This window comes from Lissotriton helveticus, chromosome 11, assembly GCF_964261635.1.
Source record: "Lissotriton helveticus chromosome 11, aLisHel1.1, whole genome shotgun sequence".
In the NCBI taxonomy this organism is placed as follows: Eukaryota; Metazoa; Chordata; class Amphibia; order Caudata; family Salamandridae; genus Lissotriton; species Lissotriton helveticus.
The window spans coordinates 349,915,629-349,938,099 of record NC_136072.1 but is presented as its reverse complement, the minus strand read 5'-3'; positions in this window follow the sequence as shown (position 1 = coordinate 349,938,099).

Genomic DNA, 22,471 nt, shown 5'->3' with positions numbered 1-22,471 from the left:
CTTTCAAGCACTTTATATTTTTCTGTAAATACTATATCACATATTTTAAACAGTTTTTATGTTCTTATTTTAACAAGAGAAGACCGATTAGCTTAGAGGCAGCATTTCGTTCTATGTTAGCTTTAGATGATGTGGACCTTATTTTTCGCACTTGCACTTTCTTAAAATCGGCAGTAAGGGCTCGCAGATCAATGATTGACGCCTGACATCATTATAATTAGGCATGTATTGTGACTTAATTGTTCACTTACCATAATAATAATCTATTTGCACTGTGATGATGTATAGCTTTGCACAAAGTTGCTTTTGATTTGTATAATGATTTTAAAATTATTTTAATGGTCACTTTTTTTACATTTATTTGTTTTTGTGCTTTTATGGGTACTGTTGTATCCGAATAAAGATGAACTGAACTGAACTGAACATCAGGGCATGTCCTACCTAATACTTACAATACACCCTGCCTTTGGGCCTACCATAGGGGTGTCTGATATGAATCAAAGGGAAGGTTTAGGGACTGGCAAGTGGGTGCACTTGCTAAATCGACATGGCAGTACCAGATTGCACACAAGCCTTGCAATGGCAGGTCTGAGACTCACTTTACAAGCTGCGTCTGTGGGTGGCACAACCAGTGCTGCAAGCCCACCAGCAGCATTTGATTTACAAGCCCTGGGCACACATGGTGCACTCTACTAGGGTCTGACAAGTAAATCAAATAACCCAATCATGTAATCACTAATTAATACATCAATTTACATTAGGAGCACTTGCACTGTGGCACTGAATAGCGGTGGCACAGTGTCCAAAGCATATAACCAGCAAAAACATATCAAAAACAGAGGATGCAATCAGTGAAAATGGAAGGGAGACTCACACCAATGATGCCTGGTCTGGTTGGGTTGACAACAAACATCACCCCTAGGTTCCTAACTTTTGAAACTGGACTATGAAGGGTACCAAGGGACAGAAGCCACCAGGAGGAGTTCAAAAATGAGGTGTCCTTGCCAATGTGTAGAACCATAGTTTTGTCAGGATTTAACTTTAGACAATTGAGTTTCACCCAATCAATACAGTCAAGATGGGCACTGAATCTAGGATTTTAAATTGCACCCAATGAATAACAAGATATGAATATAACTATGCAATTTCACTCTCTCTATGCATCCCAGTTGGAGTAACTGAGTGTTCTTCTTTTTTAGGAACCTTTCTTTTACAATTGGCTTTTCTCATCCTGATTTCTCACCTCTATATCTGTTTCTGTTTGAGTACCGAGTGTCTGCTATAGCAGCCTTTATAGGGGTGTGTTTTCAGTATCAGTTTAAAAATATCGGCAAACAGAAATATTGGAAATTAAATTTTGTGACACACAAATATCATGGTGCATAAATATCATGGACAAGAATATCATTTTCTGAGGTAATTAATATTGTTTTAAATAATATTATTGTTTTTAATATAATTTTCAAATATATACGGCCTAATTAAGATGCTGGTCGGTAAGCCTCTGACCGCTGGTCAGAGGCTTACCGACCGACATGGTAGGTGTAAAGGCAGACTGCAGTATTACAATAACAATGGTTGGAGTTTAATCCGGCCGGTCAATCCGACGTGGTTCCGACTTCAGGATTATGATGCCGGTTTATGACAGCCTTTATTTGTTGGCCTTTCCGACATAGAAAGGCTATCAGAAAGTGACTTTGGGGGCTCCTGGCAGGGACCCATTACTCACTGGCCCTCGGTTTGAGGCCCCAGGGGGCACCTATGGGGCCTCCATGAAAATCCCTGCACCATGTGGCATGCACCATGCCTGCAGCACAAGCTCCCATTGAGAAATGGGAGTTTGTGAAAATCCTTGCCTGCCACATGGTGCAAGGATTTTCACAAACTCCCATTTCTCAATGGGGGCTTGTGCTGCAGGCAGTTTCCACCTGCCCCACAAGCTCCCATAGAGAAATTGGAGTTTGCAACCTCACCATGTGTGGTTGCATCCTAATTCAGTGAGCGGAACCACCGACCTATAGTTGGGCAGTTCCAGCACCAAGACGGTGTTGGTCGGCGGTAACTCCGACCAACATCATAATAAAGCCCATTGTGCTTAAAAATATATATTTTTTTTATTATTTGAATGTATTTTATTTTATATATTATTTTCTGTGTTACTATTATGTATAGAAATGTTATTCCTTTTTTTAATATAGTTTGTAATTTTAGGTGATTTAGAATGTTTACTTTCATTTTAATGGTCATTTATAGGGTTGTAGCAGGTTTTTGGGTTTATAGGAGGATAGGGTGGGAAGTTAATTAAGGACTAATTATTTATTTATGAACTATTTAATAAATGTTATTTAATGTATGATTGACATTTATTATGTAAATTAGGTTATATTGATTTACTTCCATTACATGCTATTTGTGCGCTGTAATTATTCAGTTGAGTTGTATTATGTAATTAATGGAATACCTAATTATGTTACTTACATTTTAGTTGTGGGCTGCTAGGTTTGTAGGGAAATGGGAGGGAAGTTAATTAAGTAATAATTAACTATTAATTATTATTTGTACATTCACTATTTTAGTAAATTTTAAATATGTAAATTATGGAAAACTTATGTATTTTAATTATATTTTAGTTGTGGGCTGCTAGGTTTGTAGTGTCTAGACTGGGAAGTTAATTAAGTAATAATTATTTAACATTTAATTATTTATTGATATCTAATTGAGTTTAAATATGCAAGTTAAATAAATACATGTTCTTTAGCTCTATTTTAGGTGCAGGCTGCTAGGTTAGTAGGGGTATAAGGTGGAAAATTAATTGATATTTGAATAACAAATATTTATTTATTGATAATTAAATATTCTATTAGTAGTAATTAAGCAAATTGAGTCATTGTTTTTACTTTTGTATTATATATGTATATTTTATACGTTAATTAATACCTTTTACATTGCAACTTTAATTTTTTCCAACATTAATGGTGGTACTTATATATGTAATGTGTCTAAGGATAAGTACTTTCCCTACTCTTGTTTAGACTACAGTAGGTATAGTAAAATGAACCTCTTTGCAGTTCAACTCTTTACCTACTGTTGCACTTTTTGGAGTGTGAATAGGGAATTTCACCCCTCCAAAATCCAATGCTTTCCTTACTGTTTCGCAGACTGGAGTGGGAATGGTAAATTAGTAAATGTTAACCCTCCAAAGTCAAACACCTACCTTACTGTTGCCATGCTTGGAATTAGAATAGTAGATGTTACCTTTCCAAAATCCAACTCTTTCCTTACTGTTGTCCTGTTTGGAGTGAGAATAATAAATGTAACCTTTCTGAAGTCCAACATTTCCCTACTGTTGTTTAGACTGGAGTGGGAATAGTAAATGTAAATCCTGCAAAGTCCAACACTTTCAAAACAGTTGCTTAGACTGGAATGGTAATAGTAAATGTATTTATTTTACATTATGTACATTGTTTTTATCTTTAAATGCATTACCATGAAAATAAATATATATGTCTAATCAAAGCAATACATTTGGAAACATTTAAAAATATATATAATGTAAAATAAATGTATTTATTGATTATTTGAAAATAATTAAATATATGTTTATATAAACACAAACATGTATATTTTTGGGCTTGTAAAAGTATATATTTATATATTTTTTTTACGAGTACGATGGGGCTAGGACCGCAATTTTGACGGTGGCAGTCCGACCACTGCCACCCCTTTGGTTTTGCCTGGTGTATTCGAAGTACCGCCGCCTTCACCAGGATCCAGGATCCCACAGTTGTGGTGGTGTGTGAAGGGGCAAGCGAATATGCTTGTGGGTGTGATGAGCGCACCGCTGAGCATATTCTGAGTAGCTTTTCCACGCGCCTTTCTTGTTGGTGAGCCCACCATGAAAAGGGTGGCGGACATGCAAGTAAGCCGCCCTAACAGGCCCCCAGGTGAATTTGTCCATGTGGGTGCTTGCGGGGGGAGCACTGTACTTGCACCTATGTTCCAGCACGGTTTGGAATGCACACCATGGTGCATGCCACACAATGCTGGAAGTGCTGTACGCAAAATCACGGTGGCAGTCTGCAAGTTAGGTTGTCCTATGAGCCTAACTGACCGCTGATGTGACGCTGACGCTTCACCGCCCGCCCACCCTTGATTCAAATCGGAATCTGACGGATAGGTGCACCGTGGGCTTGGTGGTCCTCCTGTGAGTACAGCAGTGACGGTCTCACAGGGGGACCGCCAACCTCATAATAAGCGCCATAGTATTAAATATTTGTGAAATCTATTTAATTTTCATTATATTAAATTTATATATTAACATTTTTAACATTAATTAATTTTGACTACATTTACAAAAAAATGATTTTTTGTGCAATTCTAGACGATATTAGTTTCAACAATATTTTTTTTCTGATGTTTATGTACTTACCTTTATAACTACAGGAGAATAATATTGTGGTAAGCTTAGTTTTTGACACAATATACTTGTCAAACGATATTGTTTTCCATGATATTGTGTCAGTGATCCCTTTATCACAGAGAGGAACAATTCCTGCACTGCTTAGGGCCACTTGGGGAAGTAGATGGACATGCACCACTTTACATCATCGCGGAACTCTATTCTGGCATGATTCCTTGTTGGATGATTTCCCACTCCAGAATATCCAGATCCAGAAACCGGCACTGCTGCCAGGTACTTTTAAATTTGCTTTGGCACAGTTGGACAAAGTTGAGAAACTTTGCCTCATTTTAATGCTATTGTGGTTTCGCACCACTTGCTTGCTATCAGTATTTGCAGAGTCCATTGCATTCCCTTTTGTGCAACAGTTTAGGTACAGAATGTTATTTAATACAACTGCGTTTATAGAATGTGCAAGTGTGTGCCAGCCTGTGACTTTAAAAGTGATGGCTTTGAAGTAGCAGGTGTTGATATTTAGGATAATCGGTTTCTGAATGTATGTGCTCACTTGTTTGCAATGTTTGTTCACTCCTTCTATTGTTTGTTGTGCCTGCTGTGCTCTGATTAAATCCTTCGGGTCTGATTTACAAAGGTCAATTTACATCAGTATATCTACTCATGTTAAGATCTATTCCTATGGTGTAAATTTCCCCTTTTTTGCTAATTACCATTTCTGAATGGTGATTTACACATGGGTGCATGCTTAAGAGTCTCCACCTCCTCAAGAAGCGATAGAGTATCTTTCAGTCCATTTTACAACTGTAAACTTACTATTTCTAACATTCGAGTTGTTTGTTGAGATCTCCATCTCTGGGGCAGATATCTTCCTACAGAAAAATATTGTGGAAAATATTAAAGAACATTATTAAACTAACAAATACAATTATTTTAATATAAAATATAAATGTAAATTAATGTGAAACAATTAATATATTAATACAAATTATAAACCAATAATTTAAACATAAAATCACAACTCTTAATAAGATTTTTATTTAATTTGTAATAAATATGGTTACAATCCGTATTTTTAATTAATTGCATATAATTTATATTTGTAAATTTTTTAAAGATAAAGTTATTAATTAAAAGTACTCATTATACATATTTGTGTAATATATGAAGCTATATGCATGAGACAAAGTGGCTAATGTTATGCTGTATAAGGGGGTACTTTCTGTGTTTTCTGGTATGAATTGCATTGTATACAGTGGGGTTGTTGTGCACAAAAGGTAGAAATGCCATGACATACTTCGAATAAATGTATTTTAAAACATTTTCACTGGTGCTATCAAATGGTAATTATAGGTTCAGGAGTATGCTTAAATGCTAGAAAGACTGCTAAAAGCTACTAACTTCTGAGTAGAATTTGAAACTGTAGTTGGGTCTTGCAGCTGATTTTTTTTGTTTCTTGCTCTTTCTGCAGGTTTACATCCACAGTTTGCAAAAATTGGCCGCCCGCTATACTCTTGAAAACCCATATAAAGAATGTACCTTGAATTAAATGTTTCATTTTTCCCTCCATTATTTCTTGTGAATCAGAATCTCCTTCACTTTCACATTCTGTATGTCTCCCTAATATATGAATAACTCTATGGGCCCGATTACGATCTCGCTAGGAAAGCCCTCCGTATTATTCGGATGCGGAGGGCTTTCCAAGCGAATCGCTCTGTGCGAGTCTGACCAAACGAGTTTGATGCAACCAAATGTTGACGGACTTGGTTCGCTCGGACTCCCATTGAACACAATGGGAGCCTGTGTACTGACGCGTACACAGGCTTCCATAGCAAAAAAGGGCAGGTGGGGAAAAGACTTCACAATGTAGCAGGCACCCCGTGTTGCCCGCCATACTGTGCTACACTGTGCATGCATGGTTTGGGGGGAACCATGGGCACCCCACTTGACTGATTCTAAGCGCTCCGGGTGAAGGGGGCCTGCTACAGGCTCCCCGAAGCCTGATTCAGACAACCGTTTCGTCTAACTGAGACCGAGGCGAGACAGCTGACCGAATCATGCATCATACTCATTCAGTCGGAATCCGGCTCCATTGCACAGCACAATTCATCTCCAAATGAGTTGGTCGGACAAGATTGGGTTCCAGAAACTATTTGGTCAACTCGGATGAGATCTTCGCATCGTGCTTGGTCATTCTGAGCGGGTGAGGACTCGGTCGGAAACATAGGCTCAGAACCAGATTCACACATTCCGATACCCATCTGAAGGCCTTCCTAACGAGATGGTAATCTGACCCTAAATCGCATGTCTGTCTACCTTAATCTCTCATTCTTTGAAACTACATCTGTGCAACTTAAAAATACGGCCTACTCTCAAACAGCATTTTGTAGTATGTCTAGTAGTAGTAAAATAGTACTACTACCATCAACAAAATGCTATTCAATACCCTACATGTGACGTCTCCTATCTTTTATGTGTGGAGATCTCCGCCCCGATTTTAAGATCTCTGCATACATAGGTGTAGGGTTTACTTTTAAATGTGACATGGACAGAAGGAAGTGGCTGGGAAATAGGGAATACAAGCTACTAAAGGGGAGGGATTTTTGGAAGCGTAAGGAGGGGTTAAGGGAGAACTGGGTGATGGGGTTGGGAGAGACATGGGCCCACACACTGGCAACAGAGTATGCCCATTGCTATTCACAAGTGTGCATTTCTTTAGCTACTGCAGTCAAAAAGGACCCAAAACAGTAGTAAATGTACTCTGGCCCCAGAGCTGGAGTAGGTCCAGCATCACAGATGGCCAACTACTGGTACTACAATACGCTCCCATAGAAAAGTATGAAGGCATGGACTTAAAATAAAGGTCCCAAGAACACATGTTAAATTAAAATAAACTATTTTAACTTTTTGAAAATATGAATACAATGAATTTAATGTCAAGCTAATTAAATATAATTAATGCACAATTATTGCTTCATTTTAGAATATGTTAATAACATTTGATATATTAACATGACTACGTAAAAAAATTACAATTTATAATAATGTTATTACAAACGTAAAAATATGTATAACAAAATTTCAGTGCTATTTTCTATTTTAAACTTAAGAAAAATAATTTCATTTTAATTTAACATATTCAAAATAATTAAACATGTCCTTTAAAACTAAAAGAATTGTGCTGTAACTTTGTTGGACATTTAAAATAAATGTTTTACATGAGTTGGCATAAATATGTATCTATAAAATATTTTAGCAAATTTTCTTTTTTTGCTCAAGGAAAATGTATACTGTTTCCTATATTTTAATCATAGGGAGTTCTCTGCCCGGGTAGGAGAGATTTCTGCCTATGTATGAAAAGTTACAAGTAGTAACTTTGCACTCATAATTAGGCTTCATCCACAAGTTTGAGGGGGTGGAGACATATAAGCCTACACTTAGGGCCTGATTACGACTTTGGCGGTGCTGTCTGCAAAATTAGGAGTTTCCTCCTGTCTGGTGGCCTTTTTTTTTTGGCCTTCCCACCGAGGTGCCTCTAAAAATGGCCACGGCAGTGGAAACGCCCAAAAACATTCCTGCATGGCATGGACATTTTAGTTCATGTCATACAGGAACTGGTGGGCATGCAGACAGGGGGCACATGTTTTTCCACCCTGAGTACATCCACAGGGCACAGAGGCACAGGGCTTAAAATAAGTTTCCTCTCTGCCAAGGTTTTCATGGAGGAGGCACCGCCATGAAAATCCTGGTGGAGAGAAAACACCTAAAATGCTTGGCGAGTCCAAGGCGGTCGCATCAAGTATATTGATGCCCTACACCATCGCAATACCACCAAGTAATGGCGGTTCCCTAGCGGCTGCAGTGGGTTTGTAGCGGTCCTACTGCCCAACTCATAATAGGGCAGTGGGAGCCCACCAGACTCGAAATTGGAGCCTATGTTGTGAACTTATGCTCAGAAATGGTTAATAGCCTAAAGGAGTAAATGTAATACAAAGTGTTAAAGTAAACTATCACATGTAGATTTACCCGTGTATTTTACCTTGGTGAATAACTCCCATCATGTCTATTTGTTTCATCAGTCATTTGCTTCTCATATAGCCCCTCGCTAATGATCACACCTAACTCATTAATGTACTCCTTCAAACTGAAGTAAAGGCATGGAATTAATTCATTGAGAGCACAGGACTAATTCCAATAACAACAAATAAGCAATAACCACTGTAGTAAGTACTAACTTTAGGAGTAGGGTGATATTCCCCATAAAATGCATCAACATATTTAATGTAAGTAATTTAACAGTAAATTCTATGGGGTGTTAGTTTCATTCCATGCCTCCACGAGTTTTATGGGACTGGGTTGCAGTACCAATGGTTGGCCATTGTGGTGCTTGACTTACTCCAAGGCTGGGCTGAAGGAAGGCTGTTTTGACCCTATTATGGTGTAATAAATTTAAAAGAAGTGCATTTTGTGAATTCCAATGGGCTTACTCTTTTGAGGATGTGGATTTATTTAACCATCTCCCTCCCTAAACCACTCCTGAATTTTCCATTAATACATTCTTTAGTAATAATTCTTCATTTTACCATCACTCCGCCACTCCCTCCCACATTTACTGCAAAAACCAATAGCTGTGTGTGTAGAGATCTCTGCCCCCATGGCAAGAATCTTGCCACAGGAGCACAGGAACAATGAACTCATAGAGAGATAGAGAGAGGTGAGCAGCCGTAGGCTACTGCTGCTCATACCTTGTAGCATTTAGAGCAATTTGGTTAGCGCAAAATGCATGGGCGCAGGGGTACATTTTGCACTAAGAAAGTAGCGCTAAATGCTGGATTACGCTTCTGATGCAAATACACATTATGAGTAATTTTCCTATAATTACAAATAATTACCCTAGAGCAAATTGCACTAATTAAACCCACCCCTAATGATTATTCTACTATGCACATTGCAATGTTATGAAATGTACTGCCACTATCAGGTCACTACGGACAGTCGGCATATCAAACCAACCATGTCGAATGCACTCTGATGAGCCACAGATGCTATCAACCCCCTTACATCACAGCATCACTGCAGCTACCACACAGAGGCAGTAGGCGTCCCCTGCTCCTGTGGAATGGCAGTGCGTATCACACAGAGTGGGAGCGATTGGGGCTTCCGGGGTGAGGAAAAGTAATCTTCTGATGGGCATCATTTGTACAGGGACTCCATGCTTTTTCATTGCCATCTCGTGTCAAACACTTCCACACGACCCACCTGGTCATTTCTGCTGATGCCTGAGGAAATTCTAACTGACACGACATAAGCCATCTTGCAGCCTGCATTTCTGCCCAGGAACTGTCACACACCCAACCCCCCTGTTCTTTGCAGTTCACCAGAAAGCCACGAGACACTCACACCCTGTGTAAATTATTTGTTTTCCATCTCCTGCTCCCAGCCTGGTAAACATCCTTGACACCGTGATCAGCTTATCTGGATAATGGTCTGACTGCTGGGTCTTGATCAGGGTAGTTAAACAATCACTTGAAAGACCCGGCTTTGATCAAGCTGAGTGGACAATGACCTGAAAGACTGAGCCTTGATCAAGCCAAGTGAACAATGATTTGTGTACCAAGCTTTGACCAGGCCACCATCTACAAACATCCTCTGGATCTGGTTATCAACTGCAAAGGCTGCCTTGATTGAACAATGAACTAACAGCCACATGACTGAGATGAAAAAGTATAAAAGGCTTGTAAGCTGCAGAGTGAAGCAGCAGCCTCCTCTGTCTTGTCTCTGACTTGCTTGGGACTCTGCTCCATAGCCCAGGCTATTGAATAAATCTGGGTTCCTCCTGCAGACTAAGGCTCCTTTGTCTCCTTTTACTAAGTATGGAAGGTATGGAAGACTTGGGCGGTTCCCCCACCGCCGAGACGCAGTAAGTGGGTTTAACCGGTTCTTCAAATGGCCCGGTGGATGTGAGGGGGTGCACGGAGAGACTCCGATGGAGGTACCCTACCCGAGGGATTCTTGCAATCCTTTAAGCCGAACGACTCGCCCGCTGTTCCTCCCCACCCGATCTGGGCTACTTGACCGCGTTCTCGCTGGAGTTCGCTAGCAAATGATTTCTGGAGCAGGACACAGCCCTACGTCTGCAGAAGAGAACTACCCCTGTAAGGTAAGGGTGGACTGATCACCCACCAAGTCTGTATGATTCTGTTATTGACTTTCGCAAAATCCAAGATGATATTGACTTTTGCCAAAGCCAAGCAAGCGAGGTGAATTTTTAAAAACCCACTGGTGTCTGTTCTATATGAATTCTGCTGTTATTGACTTTTGCAAAAGCCAAGCAAGCGAGGTGAGTTTTAAAACCCGTTGGTGTCTGTTATCCATTTTTAAGCATGCCAGTCAGTAGTAAGTTCAAGAAATTATGTTGTTGTATGTGTACGCAGGACTCCCAGCTGGAGGCGGCTTGTCCGCTTCCTCTAGAAGGGACCCCTGGCCATACGATGTATGTTACTAGGAGGAACATGGCGGAGGGCTGACGCCGTCCGTGGGAGCTCCGATCCGGCAGAGTGACTACTCCGCGTAATGCAGCTAATAGAGGCATTCTTACGGTGACCTGATGCTTGAGACTTCCCTCCGCAGTGTGTGACCTACTTTTTGAAAATATTTTTCTTTTTTTTCCTTTATTTTCATCGCCGCTCCTTTGCTCCCTTACCTTCTTTCTGCACTGCTGCGATGCGATGTGAGCCCCGCCCGCCTGCCTGCCTTCCTGCCTGCCTGCCCGCGAGAGCAGATCCGAGCGACCGGCACTAGGACCGAGTGGAGGAGAACCTTGATGTCAGTAGTTGCCATCAAAGAACCCGCGGAACCGGCTGTGAGAGCGTCGGAACGCGGCAGCGGCAACAGCATCGACATCGGCTGCAGCAGCACTAAAATCAAGGCACAAACACAAGATCAGGAGCGGGAACAAGCGAACTGGTTGCATGATCGCGCAAAATTCTGGCATAGAGTAAGGTTGGTGCTTGCCAGGATCAGTCACCGTGCCCCTGGAGGATATCACGCGATAAGGTCAGTTAAGGTGGGAGGAGGTGGCGTGCTTGTGACCCCTGGAGGCGGTCTATACGACAATGGTATTCCTCCAGGTTATTTTGATTTTGGGTTTTGCTTAGGTGTAGTTGCTAACCGAGCCCCCCTCGCTGTAACAGCCCCTGCTACTCTGCAACTGGAACTACAGAGGGTAATGAGCTCTGACAGTCTCCAACTTACCAGTATACAACCTCCGGTTCCCCCCAGAGTGTCGGGTGCTCCCCCTCCTCCATCAGTGAAAAGCAGCGAGATAGCGACAACTGCGCCCTCAGTCCCCGCAGCCCCGACACTAGGGACCACTAGAAACAGATACCAGCTTAGGTCCAACTCGGAGCTGCATAAGTCAGGCCTCCTGGCGGCTAGCACCCTAGAGGAACCCGGGGTTGTCGCTTCTTCACCCAAGGGGCGAAGGAGGGAGAAGAAGAGGAATCTGAAGACTGGGACTGGGGAGCCTAAGCGCAGATTGCAAAAGAATCTGCCCCTCCAGGGTAAACCGTCCCTCTCGCTGAAATCCTACTTTAAAATCTTGGAGCAGGCTATGGACTCCAAGGGAGGCAAATCGCCCACTCCCCCTCCCCCCCTATATTACCTAAGGGCCCCATATCTGACCCTAAAACACTGGCCCCATAATCGAAGGGTCCCTCTCCTGTCGTACAAACCCTGGCTCCAGATACAGCCTCGCGGCCAATACCCCTAAAAAATAGATACACTGTCTTGAGTCATGATCTGGGAACAGAAGAGGCGCACCATGCAGACGAGGAGGGCCCACATGCCACATTGGTCTGCTGGGCCCGGACTTTCCCAATTAGAGTCCCTTTTACATGCCATGAGGGAGGATTTACTATCCAAGTTACTATCCAAGTTTGAAATTTCTGAGGCTAACCAGAAAAGCATACATGAACAATGCGCAAACTTGGAGGCCAAACTGGACGATGTATCAAAGCGGACCGTCGCTCTGGAAGAAGAGGTGTCCCTCCTCACAGGGGCTTCCTTACGTCACGACCGAGACTTACAGGCCCTCAGAACCCAAAACAAAAATCTCCAAATGGATATCGAGAAACTCGAGATACATTCCATAAGGAATAATTTGAAATTCCTAAAGATTCCGGAGGGGGTTGAGAATGGTGAAGTTAAACCATTTATCTGTAAACTTCTTAGAGAGGGGGTTCTAAAGGACAGACCGGACATAGATCTGGAGGCTGAAATCCAAAGAGCCGATAGGGACCCCTTCAGGCTACACAAAGAAATGAAAGCACCCAGGAAGATCTTGGTGTACTTTCTTACTTATACAGTAAAGGAGCTAATTCTGGGCAGAGCGCTCTCTGATACAACTCTTCAGGTAGATTCCACCAAATATTTAATTCGATCCGACGTAGGGAAGGCCACCGCGCAAAGACAGTGGGAGCTAGGGAACAGAATGCCCGATCTGAAAAGTCTGGGAGCTCAGGTCCAAATGAAATTTCCGGCATTTCTGAAAGTAGTCTGGAGGAACAAAACCCATAATTTCCTATCACCCCCATGAAGTTGACTCATTCATTACTCTAATGAAAGAGAACCCTCAGTAGAATCTCTCAACGTAATCAGATGAAAGATAATGAATGAGGAAAAGGAGTCTGGAGAGCTGGGAGACAATGAGACAATGAGATCAAGTCTGTCATAAGTACCAGGGTAGGAGAAGGGGGAGAAGAGGGAAAAAAAATATTTAAAAAAAAAAACCACACACTTTTATTGAATTGAAAATCAAATTTTATTTTTATCACTTGATAGGTCATGGGAGATAGCTTCTTGGAAAAGAAGGGAGATTTTGGCTTTACACATAGCTCTACACGTAGGTGCCTGATTTTCTTTTAAACGGCGGGAGGGGTCCCAACCGGATCAGGGGAGCAGCCAATAGGCGACAAGATCGCCAATGTAGGTATGGGAGGGGTTCCTCATGGGTGGGGGGTGGCTAGGTGGGTGGTAGGGGGGAAAAAGGGAAAAATATTATTCCTCATGTACATGTTAACGAGCATAGCGGGTATGGAAGGGAGCAGGGCAACTTACCTTAGAACCTGTTGGTATGGTTAACCTGACTAATAAAATTAAGTTTATTAGCTGGAATGTCAACGGCCTGAGAGACAGGAGGAAATTGGCCAGGGTTAACGAATATTTATATACGTCTGGGGCACACGTGTGTCTGCTAGAGGAGACTCATCTAGAGAGACGGGAGTGTGAGTCTGGTCTGGGAAAGTGAGGGTGGGTCCAAGATACTCTATGTTCAGACCAGAGTGGTAGTACGAGAGGTGTGGCAATACTGATCAGAGCCAATGCAGGGATCAGAGTTGTTAAGTTTCAAACAGATCAGTCAGGGAGGTGGTTGGTGGCGTCCCTACAATACCAAAGCACTCCATTTGTATGTGCTGTATACTATGGCCCTAACCAAGATGCGCCAGGGGCACTCCTGAAGCTTAAAACCATTCTTCTAGATCACCCCAGCCTGTAATCCTGGGGAGCGATTTCAACTTGATCTTCGATGAAAAGTTGGATCGCACATCCAGAGTTAAATTTACACCCCCACTGAGATCTCGGATGGAGCTTAAGAACCTAATTAAAGATTATTGCCTCATGGATGTTTGGAGAGCCAAAAACAGCACAAACAGGGATTTTTCCTTTTACAGTCGGAGGACTGGTCATCACTCCAGGATTGACTTCTTCCTCCTAGATCAGTCGTTATTTGCCTCTGTTGACACTATCTCATAAATCCCTGCTATCCTGTCAGACCATTCGACGGTGGAGCTAGTAATCAGTTTTAAACAAAAAGAATTGCAGAGGAGGTGGACTCTAGATAGAGCCTTACTATTAGAAGAAGGGATGAGGCTACAACTAATAACTCTGACCGAGGACTTCTTTAAAAATAATAATGGCTCAACTACCCAGCAGGTGATTTGGGAAACCTTCAATTGCAAAAAACAACAAGTGATGGACTGAATGTGGATCAATGTCACACACTCCCCCAGTCAAAAGATCTGGGCCCAAATCCATCGTTTTTTGCACTCCACACCACCCTGGGTCAGATAATGGCTTTATGCAAATCAGCTCTGACCCTGTTGCCCCATGGGAACAGTCCAGTCCGAACTACAACAGCCATATCTTTCCCAGACCGGAATCAAGCATCCGAGGACCGGACCGGTTTCGAGGTAACACCTCTCTTCAGCCCGGCTAGCTTGACTCCAAGTGGTGTGGAGTGCCTGGGACCCACGTCTGGGCATCCCCAGCGCACTTAGGGCGGCAATTGCAAAAAACAACAAGTGATGGACTGAATGTGGATCAATGTCACACACTCCCCCAGTCAAAAGATCTGGGCCCAAATCCATCGTTTTTTTGCACTCCACACCACCCTGGGTCAGATAATGGCTTTATGCAAATCAGCTCTGACCCTGTTGCCCCATGGGAACAGTCCAGTCCGAACTACAACAGCCATATCTTTCCCAGACCGGAATCAAGCATCCGAGGACCGGACCGGTTTCGAGGTAACACCTCTCTTCAGCCCGGCTAGCTTGACTCCAAGTGGTGTGGAGTGCCTGGGACCCACGTCTGGGCATCCCCAGCGCACTTAGGGCGGCAATTGCAAAAAACAACAAGTGATGGACTGAATGTGGATCAATGTCACACACTCCCCCAGTCAAAAGATCTGGGCCCAAATCCATCGTTTTTTTGCACTCCACACTACCCTGGGTCAGATAATGGCTTTATGCAAATCAGCTCTGACCCTGTTGCCCCATGGGAACAGTCCAGTCTGAACTACAACAGCCATATCTTTCCCAGACCGGAATCAAGCATCCGAGGACCGGACCGGTTTCGAGGTAACACCTCTCTTCAGCCCGGCTAGCTTGACTCCAAGTGGTGTGGAGTGCCTGGGACCCACGTCTGGGCATCCCCAGCGCACTTAGGGCGGCAATTGCAAAAAACAACAAGTGATGGACTGAATGTGGATCAATGTCACACACTCCCCCAGTCAAAAGATCTGGGCCCAAATCCATCGTTTTTTTGCACTCCACACCACCCTGGGTCAGATAATGGCTTTATGCAAATCAGCTCTGACCCTGTTGCCCCATGGGAACAGTCCAGTCCGAACTACAACAGCCATATCTTTCCCAGACCGGAATCAAGCATCCGAGGACCGGACCGGTTTCGAGGTAACACCTCTCTTCAGCCCGGCTAGCTTGACTCCAAGTGGTGTGGAGTGCCTGGGACCCACGTCTGGGCATCCCCAGCGCACTTAGGGCGGCAATTGCAAAAAACAACAAGTGATGGACTGAATGTGGATCAATGTCACACACTCCCCCAGTCAAAAGATCTGGGCCCAAATCCATCGTTTTTTTGCACTCCACACCACCCTGGGTCAGATAATGGCTTTATGCAAATCAGCTCTGACCCTGTTGCCCCATGGGAACAGTCCAGTCCGAACTACAACAGCCATATCTTTCCCAGACCGGAATCAAGCATCCGAGGACCGGACCGGTTTCGAGGTAACACCTCTCTTCAGCCCGGCTAGCTTGACTCCAAGTGGTGTGGAGTGCCTGGGACCCACGTCTGGGCATCCCCAGCGCACTTAGGGCGGCAATTGCAAAAAACAACAAGTGATGGACTGAATGTGGATCAATGTCACACACTCCCCCAGTCAAAAGATCTGGGCCCAAATCCATCGTTTTTTTGCACTCCACACCACCCTGGGTCAGATAATGGCTTTATGCAAATCAGCTCTGACCCTGTTGCCCCATGGGAACAGTCCAGTCCGAACTACAACAGCCATATCTTTCCCAGACCGGAATCAAGCATCCGAGGACCGGACCGGTTTCGAGGTAACACCTCTCTTCAGCCCGGCTAGCTTGACTCCAAGTGGTGTGGAGTGCCTGGGACCCACGTCTGGGCATCCCCAGCGCACTTAGGGCGGCAATTGCAAAAAACAACAAGTGATGGACTGAATGTGGATCAATGTCACACACTCCCCCAGTCAAAAGATCTGGGCCCAAATCCATCGTTTTTTTGCACTCCACACCACCCTGGGTCAGATAATGGCTTTATGCAAATCAGCTCTGACCCTGTTGCCCCATGGGAACAGTCCAGGCCGAACTACAACAGCCATATCTTTCCCAGACCGGAATCAAGCATCCGAGGACCGGACCGGACCGGTTTCGAGGTAACACCTCTCTTCAGCCCGGCTAGCTTGACTCCAAGTGGTGTGGAGTGCCTGGGACCCACGTCTGGGCATCCCCAGCGCACTTAGGGCGGCAATTGCAAAAAACAACAAGTGATGGACTGAATGTGGATCAATGTCACACACTCCCCCAGTCAAAAGATCTGGGCCCAAATCCATCGTTTTTTTGCACTCCACACCACCCTGGGTCAGATAATGGCTTCATGCAAATCAGCTCTGACCCTGTTGCCCCATGGGAACAGTCCAGTCCGAACTACAACAGCCATATCTTTCCCAGACCGGAATCAAGCATCCGAGGACCGGACCGGTTTCGAGGTAACACCTCTCTTCAGCCCGGCTAGCTTGACTCCAAGTGGTGTGGAGTGCCTGGGACCCACGTCTGGGCATCCCCAGCGCACTTAGGGCGGCAATTGCAAAAAACAACAAGTGATGGACTGAATGTGGATCAATGTCACACACTCCCCCAGTCAAAAGATCTGGGCCCAAATCCATCGTTTTTTTGCACTCCACACCACCCTGGGTCAGATAATGGCTTTATGCAAATCAGCTCTGACCCTGTTGCCCCATGGGAACAGTCCAGTCCGAACTACAACAGCCATATCTTTCCCAGACCGGAATCAAGCATCCGAGGACCGGACCGGTTTCGAGGTAACACCTCTCTTCAGCCCGGCTAGCTTGACTCCAAATGGTGTGGAGTGCCTGGGACCCACGTCTGGGCATCCCCAGCGCACTTAGGGCGGCAATTGCAAAAAACAACAAGTGATGGACTGAATGTGGATCAATGTCACACACTCCCCCAGTCAAAAGATCTGGGCCCAAATCCATCGTTTTTTTGCACTCCACACCACCCTGGGTCAGATAAAAACGATGGATTTGGGCCCAGATCTTTTGACTGGGGGAGTGTGTGACATTGATCCACATTCAGTCCATCACTTGTTGTTTTTTGCAATTGGGAAACCTTCAAAGCTTTCCTGAGAGGCTTGCTGACTACTGGGTCAATCAGAAGGAATAAGTTGAATAAAAAGAAGAAGGAAGAGGATCTTCTTAAACTTAAATCAAAAGAACTGGAACTTCAGGCAACCTCAGTTAACCAGACAAACCAGACAAACACCAAAGCTCAGTTGCAAAAAGAGCTAGACATCTTGCGGGCAGATTATCAAGCAGGTCTTGATAAGGTTCTTAAAAGCAGATGGGATGCCAGCAAGCTCCAAAATTTCTCATATGGGGAGAAATGCGGCCGCCTCCTCACATGGAAATCACGTGTGGATAGAGCTAGAAACCAGATTAATAGTCTACTCCTGCGAAGCACAGGTATAATTTCACATGAGGATGAGCAAATTAGGGAGGAGGCCGAATCCTTTTTCCAAACGCTATATACTGCTAAAGCAAATCTCTCATCTCGGGCTGTAGAAAGCTGGCTTAGTAAAATACAGCTTCCTTGTCTATCCGAAGACGATAACATCTATCTCTCCTCAGACATTAGAGAAGGCGAGATAAGAACCCAGCTTATGAAAATGGCTAAAGGGAAGGCAGCTGGGCCAGACGGACTTCCTGTGGAAGTTTATAGGATAGTCCTGGATCAAATAATACCTGTTCTCACAACTCTGTTCAATAAAATCTTTAAAGAGGGGGAGTGGGCCCCAGACTCATGGGTAGAGGCCACTGTGACCTTGATCCTGAAGCCAAATAAAGAGCCTTCGAAAATCGAATCCTATAGACCGATTTCATTGTTAAATATAGACTATAAAGTTTTCGCTGGACTACTAGCAGCTAGACTGTCCAAAATAGTTAAAACAATTATCCATCAAGATCAGAGGGGCTTCATCCCGGATAGACAACTCAACGAATTGACATTTCAAGCCATCGCAGCCATAGATGTTGCAGTCAATAAGAAGCTCCCCTTAACCTTGGCGGCGGTTGACGCCGCCAAAGCGTTCGATCAAGTAGATTGGCTGTATTTATGGAAGGCTCTGGCTGGTTTTGGTTTTCCAAACAACTTCATAATGGCTATAAGATCTCTATACAGCTCACCGCGTGCGAAGATCTTAATCAATGGTTCCCTAACCAATTGGGTTCCTATTGCCCGCGGGACTAGACAGAGCTGTCCATTGTCACCTTTGTTGTTTAATTTGTATATAGAGCCTTTTGTTTGTTTGCTTAGATCTGATTTGGTGTTTAAACCCTTTAAGATTTTTGACCTAGAGTTAAAATTTGCGTTATATGCAGACGACTTGCTTATGTTTTCTCCAAACCCTGGGGACGCTCTGTCCAGATTAGTAGACCTAGCCGAAGAGGTTGGAGAGGTCTCTGGCTACTCCATTAATAAGGATAAAACGGAAATCATAGAGTGGAACCAAGATCCTGGGACTGCGGGAGCAAAGTCTAAGATGAGGTAACTGGGGGTTCTTCTGGTCCATAAAATTGAAGATATAACTAAAATCAACCTAGACAGGGTCTCACGGGATGTTTGTGCCCTTTTGCAAAGATGGTCATCTCTCCCTTTAAACATCTTTGGGAGAGTAAACTTGATTAAGGTGATCATCCTCCCTAAGCTCACATTTCTATTTAATTCTATCCCCTTATCATTCCACACACCATCTATTAAAAAGTTACAAGGGAAGCTTGGCTCCTTTATCTGGAATTCAAAATCGCCGAGAATATCTTGGAAAAAGCTTAGGAGATCCCTAAAAACAGGAGGACTGGCTTTCCCAGACCTACTGGTCTACTGCCACGCTTTCCATTTTAAAAACTTCAGGTTACTGGCGGATAAAACTGACACATCGTCCCTAGGTTTATTACTTAAAGCGCTGCTGCAGGATGTACCACAGGGTCAGGCACACTTTTTGTTTAAGTATGGAGACCCGAAGTTTTAAAAAAAAATAAGACTTAAGATTCTGGGGACAGCTCTAAGAAATTGGGTCTTTGTTAGGCAGAGGCTGGATATTCCCTATTACGCAGCGCAGGCCCCGATCTGGGAATCTCCTGGTACGCCGGTTTGCCTTGAAGACCAACTATCCCGGCCTCTCAGGACAGCGGGGATCAAATATTGGGGGGATCTCCAGGAAGACTCACAGCTGTTAAATTGGGAGGTTTTATCAAGTCTGACTGGGGGAACTCTCACCAGATTTAAATATCTCCAGCTGTCTAGATGGTGGTTATCCAGACCTTGGAATCTCAATAAACCTAACCCCAAAGTCGATCTTATATTCAGGACTGGCAGGTGGAAAGACCAAATTTCTTATTGGTACGCAGCTATGTTAGAAGCCGAGAACATCGCAGAACCGGAGCTACTTAAACTGTGGGATAACGTATTAAATCTTGGGAGAAAAATCTCTGTGGGCCTGTGGACCGATTCCTTCACCACCTTGCAGGCTGTGGTAAAGCCTGCAACACTGAAGCGGAATCATCTCTTCACTATGTATAGGGCATATATAACTTCCAAAAAATTAATGACATTTTTCAACCTAGAATATCATTGCCACAGGTGTAGACATTTGGCTGCAGATGATGTACACATGCTCGCTGACTGCCCTGAGATAAGAAACTATTGGGGTATGGTCCAGGGTTTTCTGGAAGATGTTCTCCAACTACCGTTGGAAATTACCACCAGCACTATTCTTTTTGGGTTGAGCTCTGCCTACAATGTCAACGATCCCCACACAAGGTTTATTTTCTACGTCATGCTTCTTGCTAGGCACGAAATCTGTAGAGCATGGAAAGACCCAATACCTCGCACTTTTTCAAACTGCCTCAAACATGTTATCTTTACCAGCAAATCCGACATGGCATGTGACCCCTCAAGTCTGGAAAAAATCTGGGCACCCTTAGTGGCCTGGCAGGATAGGTGAAAGGTGAAAGGTGAAAGGTAATTTGGTCTTCCTATGATTTATCCTGAATAAGTACAAAAAGGAAATGGTCCGAGTTATCAAACAAATATGTACAAAAGTAGTTACTTCCTACCAATGGACACCACATATAATTCAGTACAGTTGAATATAGTCACAAATGCAATATTCTTAGTCAAATTGCATTTATTCTCAACAAAAGTTCATTCATTTAAATTTCAAACAAGGAATTCATCGTATTATGATTGATATCCATTCAATGTAATTGTGACTTCATTACATTAAAAAGTGCTCTCGGTGTAGAAGGGAAGGGGAGTGAAAAAGGTTTGTGGGGGACTGGGTAAAGGTGGTGTGACATTGAAAACATCACAGTGAAATCAAATACGCCTTTACAATCAAGGTAGTATTAATGTTCCCAAAATACATCACACATAGGTAAGAAACATTCATTGCATTGGATCCTATGGTGTGTCAGGTTGGCGTAGTCTACGTTTCGACCCCTTGTGTGCTGAAGGGTTAGTGTTGCCTCATGTTGGGGTCTTCATCAGGACAAGGTGGAGAGCATGGAACAAACGGTCAATGGATGTCCTGTCGTGGTGTGGGCTAGAGCGCTCCTACAGATTTTGGGCATGAGTCCTCATGCAGCGGCATAGAACGTTTCGTAGTGTTGTAATTTCTGGGTAAACGCCATGCTTTTGGCATGAGTCTCAGAGTGATTGAGGACTCGAACTGCACTGACGATGGTACAGGGACGCCTACCAGAACGGTATGTTTTCAATGTCACACCACCTTTACCCAGTCCCCCACAAACCTTTTTCACTCCCCTTCCCTTCTACACCGAGAGCACTTTTTAATGTAATGAAGTCACAATTACATTGAATGGATATCAATCATAATACGATGAATTCCTTGTTTGAAATTTAAATGAATGAACTTTTGTTGAAAATAAATGCAATTTGACTAAGAATATTGCATTTGTGACTATATTCAACTGTACTGAATTATATGTGGTGTCCATTGGTAGGAAGTAACTACTTTTGTACATATTTGTTTGATAACTCGGACCATTTCCTTTTTGTACTTATTCAAGGCCCAAGGTCCTGGAGTTCTCAGGGCTACCCCTTTGTAACTCACACTATGATTTATCCTGGGCCCTGCTGGTTCCCTTATCTTCTTAGTAACGCATGGTGTCAGATACGGCGCGAACAGGAGTAGATTGGGAAAGAAGTGGCAGCTTGAGGGATCAGGCATTGCTTCTCCTGAGTATGGTCTTTAACATCAGGGCCAGATAAGGTTGACCAACTCATTTGAGCTGCCCAAGTTTCCCTTCAAGAATTTCACAATGGTATATGAGGAAAACCAACAAAAAAAAAAAAGGACAATTACTAGATCCCCGGAAGAATCCAGCTGCCTTTTACAGAGAATTAGGTCAGATTATATCTGCAGGTACTCCCATTCTTGAGGATATAGATTTACTTTTTGGTACGGTTGTCCCTACTGAAATTTGGGACAAAGTTCGACATACTGACTATGAAGCGGCATTGAGATTGAGAGGTAAATGGGCTGGCCTAGAGGCTATGGAAGAAGCAAGGGTAGGAGGGACTAAACCAGATGCTGCCATCCTGACTTTGCCCGGTAAAATAATGACGTTTATGAAAACACTTTTTCCGGAAACTGTCATTAACTGGGATAAAATAAACGCCTGTAGGCAGCGAAAAGATGAAAATGTGGCTGACTTCTTTACCCGTTTTGAGACAGAATACAAGGGACATAGTGGTTTGGATCCCCTGACCCTGGTTCTGGCCCAGTGTTTGTCGATAAGTTTGTCAGCAACTTGCTTCCTGAGATCTCCGCCAGGCTCAAGAAAGTTGAAAGTACGTGGTCTGCCCAAACTATGACTGGTATCTTGGCTATGGCACAATATCACGAGAATAGGGAGGA